This window comes from Cherax quadricarinatus, chromosome 67 (genome assembly GCF_038502225.1).
Source record: "Cherax quadricarinatus isolate ZL_2023a chromosome 67, ASM3850222v1, whole genome shotgun sequence".
NCBI classification, from domain to species: Eukaryota; Metazoa; Arthropoda; class Malacostraca; order Decapoda; family Parastacidae; genus Cherax; species Cherax quadricarinatus.
The window spans coordinates 7,051,642-7,074,586 of NC_091358.1; the positions used below are offsets into that span (position 1 = coordinate 7,051,642).

Below are 22,945 nucleotides of genomic sequence, written 5' to 3' on the forward strand. Positions count from 1 at the left end.
TAGGTAGGATGTAACATTTATATATATTATTCAGTGTTCATAGTTCAAGTCTTGATTGTCTAACTACTGTAATTATTGCTCGTTGCTCGTTACTCTGACGGCTTCTGTGTTGCTGGGCAACAGCTGTCCACGGAGCTATCATGTGATCGAGGGAGGGGGGGTGTTCACACCTCGCCTGGAGTAGTCAGTCTGGGCTAGACTCTCTTGGTGGTTGGACGTAATCCAGACAAGACGTGCCTAACTCTCCCTTATTGGCCCTTGTTGGAAGATCGTCTCTGTCGCTTTATTGTTGTAGGTTCTGTGGAACTCTGTTCACAGAAAATTGTCTAGACTTAGTGATTTTCGACGTTGTACTGAGGTTGTGTGTCGCATAGACACTCTGAACAACTCAGGTCCTGAACTGTAGCTTCTGACCTAATTTGTACTGGTATCTGTGTACTGTCACAGTCGGGGATTTTTTTATGCTGAACTTAGATTCAGTAGTATGGGAGTTTTGTGACTTTTGTGGAGGATCTGCTGATGGTCCCTACTTAGTGTTATATTATCTCCTTGATCCTGATTCTGTGTCGCAGTTGCTTGTTATATTGCTATTCGGCTTAGCAGTCGTTTTATTGTTCAAGCAAGCTGTTCTGATTGCCAGGTGGTCAAGAAGTTAGTTAGTGTGAGGACTTTGTCAGTCACTTGTTTAAGTCTAGTCGAGTCATGAGACATAGCGAACTACTTAGAGCACTTACACACACACACACACACACACAAACTTACTTGTACATAATTGTAATATCTTATTAAATGTTAATGTACCAGACGGTACTTAAGACGTATAAATGTGATATGTGCCATCAGCACAATACTACTGTACACGAGAGAAGTGATTATTATTAATTTGTTTAAATTGATTTATTAATTTTAATTTGATAATATACTCCTAGACATCTTGATTGTTAATAAATTTATTAAATTATATTTCTTTAGTTAGTAGCCTACCAGTTGTAATCCTGAAGCACTAATAATTATTATTGAATTCTAATGGATAATTGGACCAGGATACTGACTACTTGTCACGAAAACCCAGTAACAGGCTGGATGCTAGAAGGGCAGTGCTTTCTAGTATTCACTGGAGATCTCTATGCTTATTAGAAATCGCGTTTTTTGTAACAGTGTGTGTGTGTGTGTGTGTGTGTGTATACACACACACACACACACACACACACGAGTGGAGACAAATAGGTTTTATACTTTGACGTACTGTTGGAGTGTGAGCAGCGTAACATTTGTGAAGGGGACTCAAGGAAATTATTCTACAAGTTCTTAGAAAGAAGTCTGTAAGTACTCCTCTTTCAGTCCTGGTTTCATAGTGGGAGAAGAAATACAGAGGAAATGACACCAGACATACAATTGCCTTCCCCTTAAGAGCTTACAGTAGAATTTCCAGTCTGAAGTTCCTCCAGTAAAAATGCACATGCATCACTCGTTCAGCTCATTCCATGCGCCCCCAACATTTCGTGCGTGATTGCCGGAATCGTGCGGCGCGCATTCTGGGAGCTAGTTGCTATGTCACTGACTCGTTCTGCCGGTCAGCGACTTGGCATCTCACTTTTCCATCACAAATAACAAAATAAAAATGTGGAAATAGCCATCAACTCTTCGACTGCCGTTTAACTTGGTATCAATAGCACAAAAGCGACCATCACTAGCACAGGAGTATAAACAATGCTATGTGAAGGATGTGACAAGATGTAAGTAGGAAAAACAGCAAGATCTCTTGATAATAGGATCCGGGAGCACCAGAACGCCTGCAGCCGTGACGACTATAAAACACGTGTCCAACACAGAATCAAGGCTGGATTAAGGCTTGGAATTTAGGGGCTGTAGCCCAGGGGCCTCCGCCAGCTGGAGGGCCTCCAGAGATTAAGTGAAGTGTAGATGAATAATTCAGAGAACCGACACGTTGATAAATTAGACACATGTGCAACTCTTGGGTATCTTTATTGAGGAAACGTTTCGCCACACAGTGGCTTCATCAGTCCATACAAAGGAGAATCTTGAAGAACAGGAGGAGAATGAGGTAATCAGTCCCTCAACCTTGAGTCGATGTGGTCAGTCCATCAATCTTGAATAGAATACGGCATACGTGCTGAGAAGGAGCTTATAAACCGTTGGCAGGACTTCTGCACCTCTCCTGCCAACGGTTTATAAGCTCCTTCTCAGCACGTATGCCGTATTCTATTCAAGATTGATGGACTGACCACATCGACTCAAGGTTGAGGGACTGATTACCTCATTCTCCTCCTGTTCTTCAAGATTCTCCTTTGTATGGACTGATGAAGCCACTGTGTGGCGAAACGTTTCCTCAATAAAGATACCCAAGAGTTGCACATGTGTCTAATTTATCATAATAAGGTCTTAACAATGATACATAAACTTGAAGCATAACCCGAGATCTCCTATTAATTATATTCCTTGATATGAAGACAAAAAATCTATTAACTTTATTGAGAATGACTCACGTGTTACTTTGGAGGAGGCTGTTGCTCGGTAGTGATGGATCTACTTGATGTTGGAGGCTGGACAACCAGGGTTTGGAGGCACCATTTCCACGATCCCTCGTAGGGCGGGGAAGGTGCCAAAGCCAGAGCTTGCTACCACCTGCAGCTCACTAGACTACCCTTCCCACGAGCCCCCTCTGGGGCGGGGAAGATGGCAGACCAGAGGCCTACATAGCTTTTCCCTACGAGCCCCATGAGGGAGGGGAATGTGGCTAGGCCTGGGGACAGTTGGTCCCAGAAGATAAGGTACCTATACTTCCTCCCATAGCAGACATAGGTCTCAGACACTCCCAAGACAGGGAGCCAAGGCCGAGTCACCATCTGGAAAAGACCCGGGCCGGGAGAGTACCGGCGAGTCAAGAAGAACCGGGGTTTTTCCATGCTGCCTTGTCACGGCGCAGCCTCTCCGGGCAGTGCAGGTTCTAGGCATGATGCTTCTTGAAAAATGGTCTGGTGATACTGACAAGATGTGCCAAAAAGACACTTATGTACAGTTCAGGACATTTATTAAAGGAAACGTTTCGCCACGAGTGACTTCTTCAGTCCTAATACAAAGAACTATCCGTCAAAAGTCCGGTAGTTACATTATCTTAAAATTGCTAATCAGAAGGATATTACCCATTCTGGAGACTGCCGTAACATGTCTACAAGTACTTCTCTAACCCAACCCGTCTCTCCACAATTAATACCACTACTACTATTACTACTACTACTACTACCACTACTACTACTACTACCACCCACGCGACACATCACCTGACTCCTGTCACTATATATACATTTTCTTAGTTATCTCTGTATTAGGACTGATGAAGCCACTCGTGGCAAACGTTTCCTTAAAAAAATGTCCTGAACTGTACATAAGTGTCTTTTTCCACATGATACTTCTTGTCGCAGTTCGGACATCGAGGTCCCGTAGCTTCGCCTCTCTTCAGTTTACTCAAGCAGTCCTTGGTCAGGCGATACCCGTCACAGATGCTATATATTTCCTTAAACTGACATCAGGCGCTGAGATGGTTGTACCTCTGGCACCTGAACCACCTCAAAGTACGTCCTAACCTGGTATTTTCCCCTGCAACCGAAAACCAGTTGAGTTGGGAAAGATCCTCTATGTTGGATCATGACTTGCCTATGGATTACACTGAGAGGCATGTCTATTAGACAGTGCATTAGTACGCTTTTTGTTAGCCGCTCTATGGATTTTAGTTCTGTTAGAACAAGTGGTGATGTTAGTAGTGTTACTGTGTACTTGTGTAATATACTTAGATAATCCGGCTACTTTATCGATAGGCTCTCTTACTAGCTATGACGTCATGAAACCCGTTACATGTGAGCCGTAGGCCACAGGTCCCACTCTCAGTTCCCGCTAGGTTAGACTGGACAGGGCAAGGTCCCTGGGCTTCTCAACTCTCTTAATTATACACCTCCAAGACTTCCAACGTGTATTTCTTACTTCAGTATCTCCTCACGAGCCCCTTCGACAGTGACTTGAGGTTGCTCATCTTCTGCAGTACCTGATAGGACTCTGTGTCTCGGGGAGTGAGAACAAACTCACCTTTCCGATTTGGAAACACTGATATCTTCAGGCCGTATTTCCTCTCTAGGTAAATTATAGCAGAATAAGGGGTGTCGAGGTGCACTTTTCTTAACCTTAATTTGTTGCCTGCAGAGGGCTTGTCTTGCCCGATCTGAGGCAGGGAAACTGTCTTCTTTGGGATTTTGGGGCTCCTGCTACCTGCCAACCTTCTTCATCCAGTATATCTGGGGATGAAGGTTTGATGATCCAAACCATACCCCCGGCCGGGATTGATGAGCCATCCCTCTCACTGGCCCGGCCGGTTTCCGTTGCTCCGCTCTCTCAAGAGTCCGATGAGTAGTCTCAACTACTCAGAAAACTTGAGGAAATTAAAATTGTATCAGGGTATACAACAAGTTCTAACCATACAATAGAGCGAAAGAGTAATGTGAAGGACCTGGGAGTGATAATGTCAGAGGATCTCACATTCAAATACCACAACACTGTATCTACCTCATCTGCTAGAAAAATGAGAGGATGGATAATGAAAACCTTCAAAACTAGGGACGCCAAGCCCATGACGATTCTCTTCAGATCGCTTGTTCCCTCTAGGCTGGAATACTGCTATACGCTAACTGTCCCCTTCAAAGCAGGCGAAATTGCTGACCTGGAGAGTGTACAAAGAACTTTCACGGTACACGTAAGTACAATAAGGCACCTAAATTACTGGGAACGGTTGAAGTCCCTTGATTTGTATTTCCTGGAACGAAGGCGAGATATATACATGATAATATACACTTAGAAAATCCTAGAGGGAAGAGTACCAAACTTACACACGAAATCACTTCCTTATGAAAGCAAAAATCTCGGCAGGAAATGCGTCATTTCCCCAGTGAAAAGCAGGGGAGCCACGAGTACACTGAGAGAACACAGTGAGTGTCAGGGGGCCCAAAACCGTTCAACTGCCTCCCAGCATACATAAGGGGGATTACCAATAGACCCTTGTCTTCAAGAATACACTAGACGGGCAATTAAAATCAGTACCTGACCAGCCGGGCTGTGGTTCACACATCAGTTTGCGTGCGGCCAGCAGTAACAGCCTGGTTCATCAGGCTCTGATCCACCACGAGGCCTGATCTCAGACCGGGGCGCGGCGGCGTTGACCCCCGAAACCCTCTCCAGGTATGCTCCAGGTATGCTCCAGGTGTGCTCAAGGTATGCTCCAGGTATGCTCCAGGTGTGCTCCAGGTATGCTCCAGATATGCTCCAGGTATGCTCCAGGTATGCTCCAGGTATGCTTCAGGTATGCTCCAGGTATGCTCCAGGTATGCTCCAGGTATGCTCCAGGTATGCTTCAGGTATGCTCCAGGTATGCTCCAGGTATGCTCCAGGTATGCTTCAGGTAGGGCTACTCCCGCCATAGGGCAGTAAATGGTCCACCACTTATACCAACTCCGACACACCTTCAGGAGCCACTGCCGGGGTCACCACATGGAGAAGACCCGGGTCAGGACCCGTTCTGCCAAACCTACATAAACATGAACCTCTCTATGTTAAACGTAATCAAGGTCCCAGGACCGAAATGTTTTCTAATAAATATGTCCTAGGGTTTGCTTAAGTGCCTTTGTAAACAATTTCTCGGTACCTAATACCAAAGTTTATACCAAATGTGCCATTTCACGGACCACAACATCAACTTATCCAGGTTGTCTATAGTTCTCTAGCGTCCGCCGTCAGAATTAATCCATCATAATTTCCCTGAAAAATTTGTTAGGTTACACCATGAATTAAGGAAAGATTTTAGATTTCACCTTACGAAAGCAGAGAAAGCAAATGCGATAATAATTATGGATAAGGTAGATTATAGGAAAAAAATACACATATTAAAAGACAGGGGAACTTATTCGCCTCTTAATTTTATCTCTGTTATTGATTTAGTTCCATGAAATATTAACCGTAGTGATTTTTGATATCTTGCTCCAAGCTCTTCATTAATCTCAAAATTGTTTATCAGAGATTTCTTATTTGCCAGAACCAAGTCCAGCAAATTGCTTCCTGTGCTTGACGCTGCTACAAGACTCAGTGTTTCCCGTCAGATTATTCCAGTCAATTTGACTGAAGATATAGACCCATATGCAACATCTGGATATCTTTATTTGTGGACGTTTCGCCATCCAGTGGCTTTATCAATACAAGGACATGATATGAAGACTGTAGAACTATACACAAGAGGATGAGGTAATCAGTCCCTCAGGCTTAGAGTTGGTGTGAAGAACACCGTGGTCTTCAACAGACACATGAAGACACCCAGATGTTGCACGTGTGTCTAATTCTCCATCTTGTCAGCATTATATACCACTCATGTGCAATTTGGCTCAAACTGAAACATTTTCGTACCAAGAAGTCAGGGTAATTTCGTCCCAAAAACGTATATCCTGGCTAGTAGCTAGGTCGTCAGGGTGTACATCACTGCCAATTAGCTTTTTACGGCCTTCAGCAAAACTGCTGCCATATTATACCGCTTGCGTCCCTCCTGCCTTTTATTTAATGTTAAGTGCTAAACCCATGTGAGTCATTGAGTGCAAGATGTGGTGGAAGCTCGATCCTCCGTCTGCTGTCGCCAGACACATGCACTTCCTATTTGTACTCACCTACATAATTTCTGAAACTACAGTTTATATTTTCTCTAACTTACATAGTCATTCCGCCTCCATCCGTGTTAAGTGTCAGTGTGGTATAGTGTATTCCCTCGAGGATAGCACTCAGTAAGAACCTCCCTGGTTCTCAGACTGAACCAGGTCTCAGTTATTGCAATAGTATCTATATTTCCTGCGGATTGAAGTCTTATCTGGAGTATACCTGGAGAGGGTTTCGGGGGTCAACGCCCCCGTGGTCCGGTCTGAGACCAGGCCTCGTGGTGGATTAGGGTCTGATCAACTAGGCTGTTACTGCTGGCAGCACTCAAACTGACGGACGAACCACAGCCCGGCTGGTCAGGTATTGACTTTAGGTATCTGTTCAGCGCCTTCTTGAAGACAGCCAGGGGTCTATTGGTAATCCCCCTTATGTATGCTAGGAGGCAGTTGAACAGTCTTGGGCCCCTGACACTCATTATGTTGTCTCTAAGTGTACTCGTGTAGCTTGTCTATTTTATTTCTAACCTTCCAAGAGTTAGTAAAGTAGATAGAGAATTCTCTGTCTCTCTCTCTCTCTCTCTCTCTGAACACTAATCTCTATCTTTTCATCATTCCCTAATGTAAGAACTATCATGTTTTCTGAACGCTTACTTAAGATAGTAAGATAATTATTGGTCATATCGTCTGAAGCGCTGCAATCTTCGCTTCCTACACACGAAGAGGCGGGGCCAGGAGCTAAGACTCGACCACTACAGCCACAAGTAGATATATACACATCCACCCACTTCTTACAGATTAAATTCCCGTACCTGTTTCGTGAAGCTTCTCAGGCGTATAGTTGTAAAGAAAAATGCCTGAGATGGAATGTGGTGATGAAGGGTGAGCGTCCGCCATACTGCCGGTCAAGTGTGTACTCGCATATTTGTAGCTGCAGGGGTCGAGTCATAGCTCCTGTGCGAATTATGGTGTGTGTGTGTGTTTCCTCAGTCGCAGCAAAACTGCTTGTGTGACGTATAATAATAACCACAACAACAAACCCTACCACCACAGTAACAACCACAATAACCACAATAGCAACAACAATCACCATAATAGGAACCACAACCTGGACTCTTCAGTTCATCTCGTGCGTGATCTTAAGATGGAGATACCGCATCATAGAGCTGATCCCTGACCATCACACAGCATCATCCTGCTGGATATTCCTAAGAAACGAAAGTAATTATCTCGGTTGAGTGACCTTGACCTCAGTGCTGCAGTGGTTGACCACTGAACTAACAGTTTAAGTATATCAAAATAAAGAGTTCGAGTCCCTTCATTCCACTGAATTATAACGAAAAAGGTCATGAAAATAAACGAGGTCATTAAAATCAAGGAGGTTGACGCCCCTTTGGCTCCAAGGCCACACCCCCAGCGCCCCCCCCTACACATATATAAACACACCTCTCCCTTGCTATTAGCTTCATAACAAATTCAAAACAACTATTCTAACACTATAAACAAGCGTATTTCACAAATAAAAATTAACATAGCCAATTTATTTAACAATATAAAAGGGCAAATTTACATCTCGTTTTTAACAACATTTTCTTTACAGTTTTAATAAGAATAATGTTCCTGGGGCAGCAACATCAGTCTTGAAGACGCTAACGAGAAAACTTACATCCCCGCGATCACTAATGTTCAGTCTGTTTCTTTGTTTGTACAGAAGCTTGGTGACCGTACTGAAGCCTCGCTCTACTGAGTATGTTGGGCAGGTAATGAAGTATATTTGGACTGTTCCACAGTGCAGGGTGGGGGTCACAGTGCAGGGTGGTCACAGTGCAGGGTGGTGGTCACAGTGCAGGGTGGTGGTCACAGTGCAGTGGTCACAGTGCAGGGTAGTGGTCACAGTGCAGGGTAGTGGTCACAGTGCAGGGTAGTCACAGTGCAGGGTGGTGATCACAGTGCAGGGTAGTGGTCACGTGCAGGGCAGTGGTCACAGTGCAGGGTGGTGATCACAGTGCAGGGTAGTGGTCACGTGCAGGGCAGTGGTCACAGTGCAGGGTAGTGGTCACAGTGCAGGGTAGTGGTCAGTGCAGGGTAGTAGTCAGTGCAGGGTAGTGGTCACAGCGCAGGGTAGTGGTCACAGCGCAGGGTAGTGGTCACAGCGCAGGGTAGTGGTCACAGCGCAGGGTAGTGGTCACAGCGCAGGGTAGTGGTCACAGCGCAGGGTAGTGGTCACAGCGCAGGGTAGTGGTCACAGCGCAGGGTAGTGGTCACAGCGCAGGGTAGTGGTCACAGCGCAGGGTAGTGGTCACAGTGCAGGGTAGTGGTCACAGTGCTGGGTAGTGGTCACAGTGCTGGGTAGTGGTCACAGTGCTGGGTAGTGGTCACAGTGCAGGGTAGTGGTCACAGTGCAGGGTAGTGGTCACAGTGCAGGGTAGTGGTCACAGTGCATAGTGGTCACAGTGCATAGTGGTCACAGTGCAGGGTAGTGGTCACAGTGCAGGGTAGTGGTCAGTGCAGGGTAGTGGTCACTGTGCAGGGTAGTGGTCAGTGCAGGGTAGTGGTCACAGTGCAGGGTAGTGGTCACAGTGCAGGGTAGTAGTCAGTGCAGGGAAGTGATCACAGTGCAGGGTAGTGGTCACAGCGCAGGGTAGTGGTCACATTGCAGGGTAGTGGTCAGAGTGCAGGGTAGTGGTCAGAGTGCAGGGTAGTGGTCAGAGTGCAGGGTAGTGGTCAGAGTGCAGGGTAGTGGTCAGAGTGCTGGGTAGTGGTCACAGTGCTGGGTAGTGGTCACAGTGCTGGGTAGTGGTCACAGTGCTGGGTAGTGGTCACAGTGCAGGGTAGTGGTCACAGTGCAGGGTAGTGGTCAGTGCAGAGTAGTGGTCACAGTGCATAGTGGTCACAGTGCAGGGTAGTGGTCACAGTGCAGGGTAGTGGTCACAGTGCAGGGTAGTGGTCACAGTGCAGGGTAGTGGTCACAGTGCAGGGTAGTGGTCACAGTGCAGGGTAGTGGTCACAGTACAGGGTAGTGATCACAATGCAGGGTAGTGGTCACAGTGCAGGGTAGTGGTCACAGTGCAGGGTAGTGGTCACAGTGCAGGGTAGTGGTCAGTGCAGGGTAGTGGTCACAGTGCAGGGTAGTGGTCACAGTGCAGGGTAGTGGTCACAGTACAGGGTAGTGGTCACAGTGCAGGGTAGTGGTCACAGTGCAGGGTAGTGGTCACAGTGCAGGGTAGTGGTCACAGTGCAGGGTAGTGGTCACAGTGCAGGGTAGTGGTCACAGTGCAGGGTAGTGGTCACTGTGCAGGGTAGTGGTCACTGTGCAGGGTAGTGGTCACTGTGCAGGGTAGTGGTCACTGTGCAGGGTAGTGGTCACTGCAGGGTGGTCACAGTGCAGGGTGGTCACAGTGCAGGGTAGTCACAGTGCAGGGTAGTGGTCACAGTGCAGGGTAGTGGTCACAGTGCAGGGTAGTGGTCACAGTGCAGGGTAGTGGTCACAGTGCAGGGTAGTGGTCACAGTGCAGGGTAGTCACAGTGCAGGGTGGTCACAGTGCAGGGTGGTCACAGTGCAGGGTAGTCACAGTGCAGGGTAGTGGTCACAGTGCAGGGTAGTGGTCACAGTGCAGGGTAGTCACAGTGCAGGGTAGTGGTCACTGCAGGGTGGTCACAGTGCAGGGTGGTCACAGTGCAGGGTAGTCACAGTGCAGGGTAGTGGTCACAGTGCAGGGTAGTGGTCAGAAATCTTAGTATGATTTTTTTCAGTTTTGTCTTCAGTTCGATATCATTTTGGAATGAAGTCAGTTCTTCCTCCATCATTCCTGTTTCCTCATTGTTGATATCTAGGACTGGAATGATCAACCAATCTGGTATTTCAAGCAAAAAAAAAATCCTGAAATCTGTCAGACATGTCTGTATTGCAGGTCATTCAGGTGTGCACAATACACCTGAAGGTCATCGTCTGGTATGTTCTTCTCCAGTTCAGAGAGGCTGGGAAACTGGAGAAGCTCACGACGGGCTGTGTTATATTTGAATACCTGGAACCTGGACAGAAAAGTGGAAAGGACTGATTTGGCTTCAATAAGATCAAGCTCATTTCATTACAATAGCAAATTAACTTCACTGAACTGTGTGAATAAGTCTGACAACTAAGAAGTATCATGCCTGATGTCTCTCAGTTCATCACAGAACACAACTGGAGTCCTGGAAGACGTCAACAACTATTTTAAAAAGTGAATATAAGCGTCCCAGGAAGTATCCCTTTGACCACCCTTCAACTTCTGTACTCACCTAATTGTAGTTGCAGGGGTCGATTCACAGCTCCTGGCCCCGCCTCTTCACTGGTCGCTACTAGGTCACCCCCTGCTCCATGTGCGTTATCATACCTCTTCTTAAAGCTATGCATGGATCCTGCCTCCACCAACTTCCTTTCCAGACTAGTCCACTTCCTGACAACTCTTTGACTGAAGAAATACTTCCTAACATCCCTGTGACTCATCTGAGTCTTCAGCTTCCAACTATGACCCCTTGTTGGTGTGTCCCATCTTCGAAATATCCTGTTCCCGTACACCTTGTCGATTCCTCTCAGTATTTTATATGTCGTTATCATGTGTACAATAGCAAACGTTCACAATCTTCATCATTCTGAGTGCAGAGTTGTCGAAACAGTCGGGAATCAAGAGCATGTGTCTTGATTTTATTTACTGCTGTGATAACAGGGACCTGCTGTCCATGTTCACCCATCAGTAAAATAGGTACCTGGGTGTTAGTCGACTGGTGTGGGTCGCATCCTGGGACAAAACTGACCTAATTTGCGGGAAATGTTCAGCATAACAAGCGGCTTTCTATATAGTAGTATGTCATTGATGTCAGCTATGGTCTGTATACCTTGTACATGTACTTTTAGAAATAAAGATATTATTATTATTATTATTATTATTATTATTATTATTATTATATATTTTTATTTAAAAACAATTCAGTACATCATAATAAATATTCATATAATCTCAACAACATGAGATTTATTGCAACCTATCCACTACCTACTCTCGCCACTGCTTACAGAACAGCAGGGAGACAATAACAAAACATTACCCTCCCCTACCCTAAAAGATACCCTTGGTGTGTACCACTCAATAAAATCTGGTACAAACAACGTTCTACTTAAGAACAAGAGGCTGTCACCTGCCGCCACAATGCTAGATCCATCCCCCACTATCTGTATGGACGGCCATTCCACATGACATCAATGATTATAATATATACAAAAATATATTACAAGGTCCCTCACCTATGGCCCCGCCCGACGGCTAGAGTCCCATCCCCAAAACCTCACTGGTTGCATGCCTACAGTGCAAGACATACTTGCAGAACATAAACCATTACAAATAAAATACTTTACTCACACTTGGCTTGCGTGATGCCTACACACTAAGTGGCCGCAACTGACTGACATATCAGGATCACACATGATGGGATTGCAGATCCCAAAGCCTTCTTCCTGTAGGCAAAAAAACCCCTAACCTCCCCTCCGGCAGCAGTTGCCACCGTCCAGCATTCTGGCATACCTTAAAGCACGCAGGCGTTTGTAGCCACCATGTATAATATTCAGACACCTCCACTCACGCCGTGAATAGAACCAGGACAACCATTCGTACCAGAACATGCACCAAACGTGACAGTGACACTCCACCCTGGAGCGCTGACTGACAATGAAAGTGCCAACAGATTCACCCTCGCCACTGGACGGCAAGCCCGACGTCTATCCCCTGATATAATCCCCACCCCTACAAGATAAGATAAGATTTCGTTCGGATTTTTAACCCCGGAGGGTTAGCCACCCAGGATAACCCAAGAAAGTCAGTGCGTCATCGAGGACTGTCTAACTTATTTCCATTGGGGTCCTTAATCTTGTCCCCCAGGATGCGACCCACACCAGTCGACTAACACCCAGGTACCTATTTGCTGCTAGGTGAACAGGACAACAGGTGTAAGGAAACGTGTCGAATGTTTCCACCCGCTGGGAATCGAACCCGGGCCCTCCGTGTGTGAAGCGGGAGCTTTAGCCACCAGGCCACCGGGCCACCCTCTACTCTAAGAATTTCACTTACCGTGAGGGTACGGTAACCCTCAGAAAAACATTCCCCCCACCGAGTCCCATATAGATCCCTATTCCTACACATAGTAGGGAATACCGTCGCCGCCAGCACACGCTTCCTTACTTTCCACGCATCCAATCCCCTCATGCACCAGGATATGTATACGTAGTCCACCATCACATATGCTAGCGCCCGTGCTGCACCCTCTTCCACCCCTCCACATCTAAACTCAGCGCCCGCAATACTGACATATCCCTCCCCCTCACCCTCTGCACCACCCTGCCCACCCATTTCCTGATACTCTCTATTACAACCCAGGATTCCAAATGGCCTGTTATCCCGGGTGTAATGGGAGCAAACTAAACACAGCAGAAAAAGTTTAGACTTATATTATCCTTCACCAATTTAGAACAGCAATATGTACACTATGTACAGTGATAAGTATAGTGCACTCCACGGTAAGCAAGGCAGAAATAGAAGCCACAAGATAGCAGACCGTGCTTCAACCAGCTCTAGAATGGGAATGACAAGGGCAGACAGGAGAGCGGTACCCACATAACCTCTGCGATTGCCAAACCCATCTTCTTATTGGCTAGAACCTGGTCACTAGTTGAACGACGGGGCCCCATCATCAACTCTTAGCAACCTGGTTCGCTGGTTGGGGGAGATAGCCTGTAAATGAGGGTGTGTACATGCGCCGAATAAAGGTTACGTACTCTTTGCATGCCACACCCCCACCCCCGAGAAGGCTCAGGATTAGGCTGCCACCTCCCAGTGGTAACCGTGCCGCCATGGCACAAAATAATGGGACCGCCTTTCCTCTCCACCATCCAACTCTTAGACAGAGCTCAGCTTTTCTCGTGACCAAAAGCCAAACCCTAAACTTAGAGTGAGACAGCAGTCAGACAGGCTAGCATAGGTCCAAGATACAGGCGGACGGTAGCCCGCATCCCCTCACTAAAAAAAAAACCCACACCAGGGGATAAAAAAAAAAAGAGCGTGAAAAGGGGTTACCACAAATAACATCCTAACCTAAATAAATAAAAATATTAGACTCTAGATAAAGAGTCTGCCAACATTTTCTTTGCCGGCAATATATTTAATGGAAATATTATAGGGCTGCAGCCTTAGCGTCCAGCGCATAAGCCTTGTGTTGTGGTTCTTCATGGCTTGGAGATATACTATAGGATTGTGATCACTGTAGACTGTGACCACCTGCGATGTCTGGCCCACATAAACATCGAAATGCTCCAAAGCCAGTACCAGCGCGAGGGCTTCTTTTTCAATGGTAGAGTAAGCCCTCTGATGTGGCTGGAACTTGGCTGAAAAGTATGCTACAGGCTGCAACTCCTCGTTCTCGATTTGTAATAGTACTGCCCCAACCCCAGACTCACAAGCATCAACCTGTAATGAAAAAGGTTTGGAGAAGTCTGGAGACAAGAGAATGGGTGCAGTACACAATAATCTTTTTGCTTTATTAAAAGCAGTGTTACAGTCTGAGGTCCAATTAAAGGGAACTTTGTGACTGGTAAGAGAGGTAAGAGGGGCTACAATATCTGAGAAATTCTTACAGAATCTTCTGTAAAATCTTATCATGCCTAGGAAACGTTGAAGAGATTTCCTATAATGAGGAACTGGATAATCTTTAATAGAAAGAACTTTAGCAAGTTTAGGTGCAACTTTACCACTACCTACTTCATGGCCTAGAAAAGTGACAGTGGCCTGGCCAAAGGAAGATTTAGATAAATTAACTGTTAAATGGGAACTCTTAAAGGTCTCAAAAAGAGCCTTAAGTCTAAGTAGGTGTTGATCCCAAGTATCAGACACCACAACAATATCATCTAGGTACGCTGCCGTGCCTTCAAGTCCTTTAATAGCCTGATGGATAAGTTTCTGGAATGAAGAGGGGGAATTTTTCATTTCGAAGGGGGTAACTGTGTATTGATAATGACCTCCTGGAATTACGAAGGCAGAGATTTCCTTCGCCTTATCTGTCAAAGGTACCTGATAGTAGCCTTTAAGGAGATCTAACTTGGACACAAAAGTAGCCTTACCCACAAAGTCAATTACGTCAGCCAGACGAGGAAGAGGGTAAGCATCTGTAATTGTGACCTCGTTCACTTTACGGTAGTCTGTACACATACGAAACCCTCCATCAGCCTTCTTCACAAGGATGCGCGGTGAAGCCCATGGACTAGACTCCTCCACTAAACCATGCTTTAACAAAAATTCTACTTCCTGCTGAAGTAGCCTTTGCTTTTCAGGATTAGCTCTGTAGGGGGAGAGTTTAATTGGTTTAGAGTTTCCCACATCTACATCATGATAACCTAACTTACATTTTTTCGGCACATCCGAAAAAATATTAGGATATGACTGTAGAAGCTCGGTTAAATTTGTTGCTTGCGTTTCAGATAATCCCTCCGTTAAAGGGCTAGGATCCTCGAGGAGGACAGAATTTGAAAGTTTAATATTAATTTCAGAGATAGAGTGCAAAGAGTCAGAGTCGTCCTCAGAGGTAGAGGACAGAGTCATTACTGGGACTTTATCTGGTGTATGGAAATACTTTAATTGATTAATGTGGTAAGTTTTAGTTTTTGAGGTCTTATCAATGGGAGCTACCACATAATTTACATCAGATAATCTACTTACAATCTGCATAGGTCCCGTAAATCTAGCTTTCAAGGTGTGGCCAGGTATAGGTTCCTGCACCAACACCTTGTCTCCTGGATGGAAGGAGCGGAATTGTGCACTTCTGTCATACCTCTGTTTCATCTTACTTTGAGCTGTCTTTAGGTTAGCCTTGGCTAACTGACGTGCCACCTGCAACCTTGAAGACGGGTTGTAGAGTGTTGAGCTAACGTCTTCTCCCATCCATCCTTCTTTGAGCACCCGAAGTGGACCTCGTACATTGTGCCCAAAGATCAGCTCAAACGGACTATACCCTGTAGACTCTTGCACCGTCTCTCGTACTGAGAACAGCAACAAAGGTAGTGATTCATCCCAGTCTGTAGGAAAGTGCATGCAAAAAGTTCTCATCATTGTTTTTTAATGTCTGATGGAATCTTTCCAAGGCGCCTTGGGACTGAGGATGACAGGCAGTGGATAAGTTGTGGATTATCCCTAACCTAATTAATACTTCCCTAAATGCTTTGGCAGTAAAGTTAGTACCTTGATCACTTTGAATAGTTTTAGGAATGCCAAAACAAGAAATGAATTTTGTTAAAGCTTTGAGAATAGCTTTAGTATTAATACTGCGCATGGGAATTGCTTCAGGGTATCTGGTTAATTTATCCATAATCGTAAATAAATACTGATTTCCAGACTTTGACCTAGGTAGTGGACCTACACAATCTATAATTAAATCTGCAAAAGGTTCTCCATCAGCAGGTATAGGTTGGAGGGGTGCAGGTTTAATGGAATGTCCAGGTTTCCCAACTTGCTGACATTCTCGGCAACACCTAATATGATTCTTCACATCTTTCTTTAATTTTGGCCAATAAAATTCTTTTGTGATTCTATACAAGGTTTTTGTAATTCCTAAGTGACCTCCTAATGACGTATTAGGAGCTATATTTAATATTTGAGGTCTGTACTTTGTTGGAACCACTAACCTGTCATACAATTGCCGGCCCTCTATCTCCTTACCAGTCTCAGTGCAGATCAAATAATCGTTTTTAACTTCATACTTGACCGGATGACCCAAAGAGGACTTACCCATGGCTGCCTCAAAAGCGAATTTTAAAGAAGGGTCCTTTCGTTGTTCCTCCCAGAAGGACAGTCCCTCGGGCATGGAAACAAAGACATCTGGCAATCCTGCAACCTTGGAATAGGAAGGCTTGATCGGGGTCTGTTCGCTTGATCTACGAGGCTCTGGCCAGTTTTCCTCGTAAAACAATGTGGCTATTCCGAGATCGGAGTCGTCCAAGGATAGGTCAACATTCCCTCCAGACAACCCTTGGGATGTTGCCCGAGTTATGGCCAACACCGGAGAAGAATTAATCATTATAGGTTCAGGACACGAACTAACAGTAGTAATGTTATTACCCAGTAATAACATGGCATCTTTCATGGGGAATCCTTTTGAGACACCTACAGTCAAGTACCCAGTGTAATATTTGCACTGTATGTAAATTTTATGCAAAGGAACAGAATATATAGCTCCTCCAAATGCTTCCAATAAAACAGAGGAATTCAAAGAAGTATTCTCTGAAAGGGGTAATATTCCTTCTCTTACAAGTGAGCAATATGCTCTAGTATCTCTAAAGGTCTTTACTTTAGTCGTTTCTGAGTTTTCCTGAAGGGAAATTAGACTCTTGCAATAATAAGGGGCCATACCTTTTTCTACTTCTCTAGGGGACATGTTACTAGGGATATTAGAGATTTTCACAATGGGTTGGGGTTTATGGGGGCAGTTGGGACGGATGTGACCTACTTTGTTGCAGAGGAAGCAGACGACAGGCTTGCCCTTTACTCCCTGCTGACGTTGCAAATGGTGTCGTTCTGGCTGGTGTCTCTCTGGATACTGTTGTCGAGATGCACCATGAGTAGTTTGCCTCTCCGCAGGTGGACCATAGGTTGAGAAGCGTGGCTCACCAGGTGGCTTAGTTGGCTGACGTAGACGTTCTCCCTCCGGCTGGCACTTCATTCTCCAAGGTTGACGATCTCTGCTCATGCCAGGCTGTTGAAAAGAGAGATGGGACCGTTCGGACAAGGAGCGGTTAGTTTCGAAGGTATCAGCCAACCTGGCTGCCTCCAATGCAGTGGTTAAGTCACGATCCTGCAGAAAGACTCGAACCTCTGGTCCCACAGACTCCAGCAGGTTATCAATCAGAATAAGCTGCACCAGCTTTATACCAGCTGGTAAAAGCTTTGGTTTGCTGTCTCACAAAGTCCACTAGGGATTGACCAAGCTGTCGTCTGCCCAGCTTAAATTTTTTTTTTATTTGGCTGGGATACACGTATATGCTCCCAACACTGTGGTCTTCACTACCTGATAATCAGAAAATTCAGCGTCATTTAATACTGACGTAAATTCCTGTGCCTTACCCAATAATGCTGTATGAACCAACGATGCCCAATGCTGTTCCGGCCACCTCAAGGCTTGAGCCTGATTTTCGAAGGTTTCGAAAAATTGCTCTGGTTCGGCCTCATTGAAGCGGGGAACAAGCTGTACTGCTTTTTGTAAACTAAAATCATTTACAGAATGCGAAAACTGCCTCCTTTCTCTTTCCCTATCATATTCTTCCCTTGTGAATGCTCTCTGTTCCCTAGTTTGCTCAAAATTGATTTTTGCCAGCTCAAGTGCCAACGACGCTGATTCACCCTGAGACAACCCAGCTGCACTATACTGATCATTTTGCTCCGTAGGTGTATCATCTTCCTCCTGCGAGAACATACGAGTTTTTGCCCTAGCTCCCGTAGAGGGAGGAGTCTGATGTGCCATCTCTTCTTCTATAAGTTTGTCAGCAATCAGTGAACGCAGTTGCGCAGCTGTGAGAGTGCGTTTGTATTTAATGCCAATGGAACGAGCAATTTGCCAACAACGCTGTAGGGACAATTTAGGTAGGTTATGCAAAGTATATGCCGACACCAGACGTCTGACTCGTCTAGGTGGCATAAGTTATTTGCTATGCACAGTACGATTGCAGAATACCCCAACGTAACACGTTAATTTGCAGAACACGCTTAGCTATGCACAGTACAATTGCAGAATATGCATACAAGCAAAGCCGACTGCAAAATTCTCCACACCGAACAGGCTAGTAACAACTGACACGCAAAATTTGTAAAGCAATGCCAGACAGCTACACTGTTCTAGAAGATTGACTGTAGCGAAGCGAGCACACTGAACAAGCTAGTAGCGAGCTGTTGAACGATCACACAATAGCAAGGCTGACCATAAAGCAACTGACACGCAAAATTTGTAAAGCAATGCCAGACAGCAAGCTGCACAATGTTCCTGCTACGAGCTTCACCCTAAGCTCAACCGTTTCTCTAAGTCCAGCTCCAGCTCTCGGACAGGCTACCCATATTACAACCCAGGATTCCAAATGGCCTGTTATCCCGGGTGTAATGGGAGCAAAATAAACACAGCAGAAAAAGTTTAGACTTATATTATCCTTCACCAATTTAGAACAGCAATTTGTACACTATGTACAGTGATAATTATAGTGCACTCCACGGTAAGCAAGGCAGAAATAGAAGCCACAAGATAGCAGACCATACTTCAACCAGCTCTAGAATGGGAATGACAAGGGCAGACAGGAGAGCGGTACCCACATAACCTCTGCGATTGCCAAACCCATCTTCTTATTGGCTAGAACCTGGTCACTAGGTGAACGACGGGGCCCCATCATCAACTCTTAGCAACCTGGTTCGCTGGTTGGGGGAGATAGCCTGTAAATGAGGATGTGTACATGCGCCCAATAAAGGTTACGTACTCTTTGCATGCCACACTCTCCAACCCCTTATTATTATTATTAATGATTTGTGAAGTCGACCACTCATGTTTTTCTGCGTTTGTGTTACTTAAGTGTTTGTAACTTAGATTTTCTCATAGAGATTTTGCAAAACAAACACCACCCATGGTTCTGATGTCACCCTGCCGCCCCCTTACAGCCCCTTTTTCCTCAACGACCCCCTTCCCTGGATCTTTCCATCGCCCCCGGGGGGCTGTACCCCCCACTTTAGGAATCATTGCTCTACATTAATGATTTTTAGTCATGATTTCAGTGGAAAAAATTTAATGCCTGAAAATACTAAAAAAAATATTAGAAAAAAATATTGTTTCTAATATACTTAAAATTTTTAGCTAAATCAGTTGACCAAACGAAACAGCTGATTCACAAATGAAACCGCTGACCCACAAATGAAACCGCTGACCCACAAATGAAACCGCTGACCCACAAATGAAACAGCTGACTCACAAATGGCTCCAACTTCACCATATATCCTGTTTTTATGTTTCACAACAATAGGAAGGTTTTCCAACAATCTGATGTAGGTAACAGCTCATAGTTTGTAAATATAGGCAGAAACCTTTAACCTAACTTTGTAAAACACTGTGTGAAGAGAGAGAGAGAGAGAGACCATTTAGCTGCCTGACTGCGGTGGAGTGAGGTTGTGCACAGCACCCCTCTGCTGTTTGTCAGGAGAGCTCTCATAGCAACAATATGGCGCTGAGTATCCGACGTAGGATAAACACTGTCGGCGTTGAGCTGCTTCGTGGGGCGATTTCCCCCTCTATGGCGCAGGTGTTACTTCCGGCAATCATCCGGGAAACGTACGGAGTGCAGGATGATGAGGTTTATGGTGTGGCCCTGAATGGGGCCTATCGTCTATTCCTCAAGTTAAATTCGACGGCTGTGTACGAGTCGTTGGTGACGAAATTTGAGCATGTGAGTATTGATGTAACTCCAGCTGTCAAAGTGCGACTCATAGACGTCTCTCGCCACTATACGTGGGTGAAGTTGCGAAATGTCCCCTTCGAGGCTGACGAGGAGGACTTACGGAAGGTGTTTGCTGCTTATGGTACCGTGCATCTGGCAACCCAAGGCAAGTGGGCGGCAGGTGCGTACATGGGACGTCCGGAGGGTACATTCTCCCTCAAAATGACATTGAGGCACCCGATTCCGTCATACGTCGTGATGCCGGAGTTTAGGACCCAGATTCTAGTGGCGTATGCTGGGCAGCGACGGACATGCAGGTTGTGTGGGGAGTATGACCATATGGCAGCGACGTGTGGGAGGCAGTGGAGGGCGCCGGCGCAAACAGGTGGAGCACCAGTTACAGGTGTGGATGTCGTGGAGGAGAATTCCAAAGGAAATCGAGGAGATGGCCGTCTGTGGAGTGACATTGTGGAAGAGTCTCTTGTGGTGCATGATGGGCGTGGCACGAGTTGTGTGGAGCCAAAAGTGGCCACTTTGCCAGTGACGGGGAAGGACGTGCTAATTCAGCAGGAGGTGCAAGAGCTGGAGGAGGAGCTCGACGAGGTATTGAAAAATTTACCTTCTTCAGGCGAGGATAATGGCTTGGTCCGTGAAATGGTGCCTGAGTTGAAAGGAGAGTGTGGCGGGACAGGCACGAGAAGGACGGAGGACAACTGCAGGCACAGAGAGGAGTCACCGAGCTCTGTGCGACAGGTCACAGTAGAGGTTGATATTCACTGTGAGGAATCTTCGGAAGACAGTATGGCGGTAGAGAGTGTCACGAGGAAGAGGGCGGCTGCGTCAGACTCAGATGATGTCCTGACACCCGCGCAGAGGTCTGGGAGGAGGGATGTATATTTTCGTGACAGCCAGGATAAGAGGCATCGAAAAGGGGGGGGGGGTGGATGGTGACAAACCACATGTTGACCCTGGGGCAAGAGGCCCTGGGAAGGGTGAGAGGAGAAAGGATTGGAAGCTTTAGAAAGGCCTTAAATGCATGACTGTGAATGTGAATGGACTGTGTGCTGGTATGAAGAGGGAATGCTTTCGTATTCTCTTACGTCGATACAGAGTGGACGTAGTCTTTCTACAGGAGCATAATTTCAGGGAGGGTAAAGTGCTCGAGGTGGAAGGGTATACGGTGTTGACTCTGCCATCGGCACGTTTGAAAGGTGGTGTGGGTTTATTGATAAAGGAGGCGAGCCCGTTTGTGTTGCAAAGACGTGAAGGGGGTGGGGGGGGGAGGGTGTTGCGTGTGGATGGGTGGTGGATGGGGCAGAGGGTAACCTTTGTAAGTGTGTATGCACCAGCTGAAAATGATATGAAAGTAAAGAGGGATTTTGTGTGTGATGATCTAGTTTTTGCTTTCCGTGGTTTACCTGAGGTGGCCATCGTAGGTGGGGACTGGAATTGTGTGATCAGGAGAGCGGATGTGGAACCTCGAGGGGCGGGGCATATGTTGACAGCATTACGCAATCTATTGGTGGACGTTCAGTTGAGGGATGTGGTAGGTGGGGGAGCGTGGGAGGTGGAGCATACTTTCGTGAGGCGAGGTTACGCGGCTAGGTTAGACAGGTTGTATATATCTCATAAGGTAGTGTCAAAGTCTGTCCGTACTATTGACCTAGCTTTTTCAGATCATAGGGCGGTTGTCGTAGAAGTAGAGTGGGATTCTCTAGCTTGTATCTCTAGGGGATATTGGAAATTAAATACGAGTCTGTTGGAAGATGAGGAGGGGTTGGGGGGTTTTCGGGAGCTGTGGGAGAGATTAACTGAGGAGGTACAAGGTGTGGAGGACGTGGTGACGTGGTGGGATGGTGTGGCTAAGGACCGGATTCGGCATTATTATGTGCGGGAGGGGAAAAGGATTAATTCTTTAAAATTTGGGTTGATTAATTATTTGGAGGACAGGTTACGAGGTTGTTATGTAAAAGGGACAGTAGAGGGTGTCTATCCGATGGACAACATTATGATACTTAAAGAGCGGTTGCGGGAAATTCAGGACGAGCGGTTCCAAGCGGTGAGAGTAATGGCGGGGGTGGAGGAGGTGTTATGGGGAGATAGGCCGTCTTCGTGTGTGTTGCGCAGACAAAAACAACGTCAGCAGGCAACAGCTATTCCATGTTTGGAGGTTCTTGAGTCGGTGGGTGGGTATAGGGCGGGTCAGGTAATCCACACTACGGATGGGATGGGGTTGTTTGCGGATACGTGGTACGAAAAGTATTGGCGGGAGGAAGGGGTAGGATTAGGGGATTTAGAGAGGGTGTGTGGAAGTGTGCCATGTAGGTTAGGACACAGTGATAGGGAAGCTTTGGGGGGGGACATAACTGAGGGGGAAATATGGAGAGCTTTGAGTGCCATGCGAAAGGGCAAAGCACCGGGAATCGATGGACTGCCGGCGGAGTTTTATCAACAGCATTGGGAGTTAATAAAAGGTTTTTTGGTGAGGTTACTGAACTTGATGAAGGTAAGGGGAAGGTTGGGTGAAAGACAGGCAACAGCTGTAGTTGTTTTGGTACCGAAGGGTAAGGAACAGCGTTCGCTCAGGGACTATAGAACAATATCATTGTTATGCGCGGATTATAAGTTATTTGCAAAAATTTTAGGAAATAGGCTCAAGTGTGTTGTAGGGAGGGTTGTATCGGAAACCCAGTTTGGGTTGCCAGGTAGGTCTATGGGGGTGGGACATGGTCTTTTAAGGGATTTCGTGGAAGAAAAAGGGGGGGAAGGGGGG

At 46.1% G+C, this 22,945-nt stretch overlaps 1 protein-coding gene across 2 annotated transcripts in view; it reads left to right on the plus strand.

Moving 5' to 3' along the window:
* Positions 1-22,945, plus strand: part of LOC128699701 (uncharacterized oxidoreductase dhs-27-like) — a 92,106-nt gene that overhangs the window by 22,114 nt on the left and 47,047 nt on the right. The window lies entirely within an intron of this gene.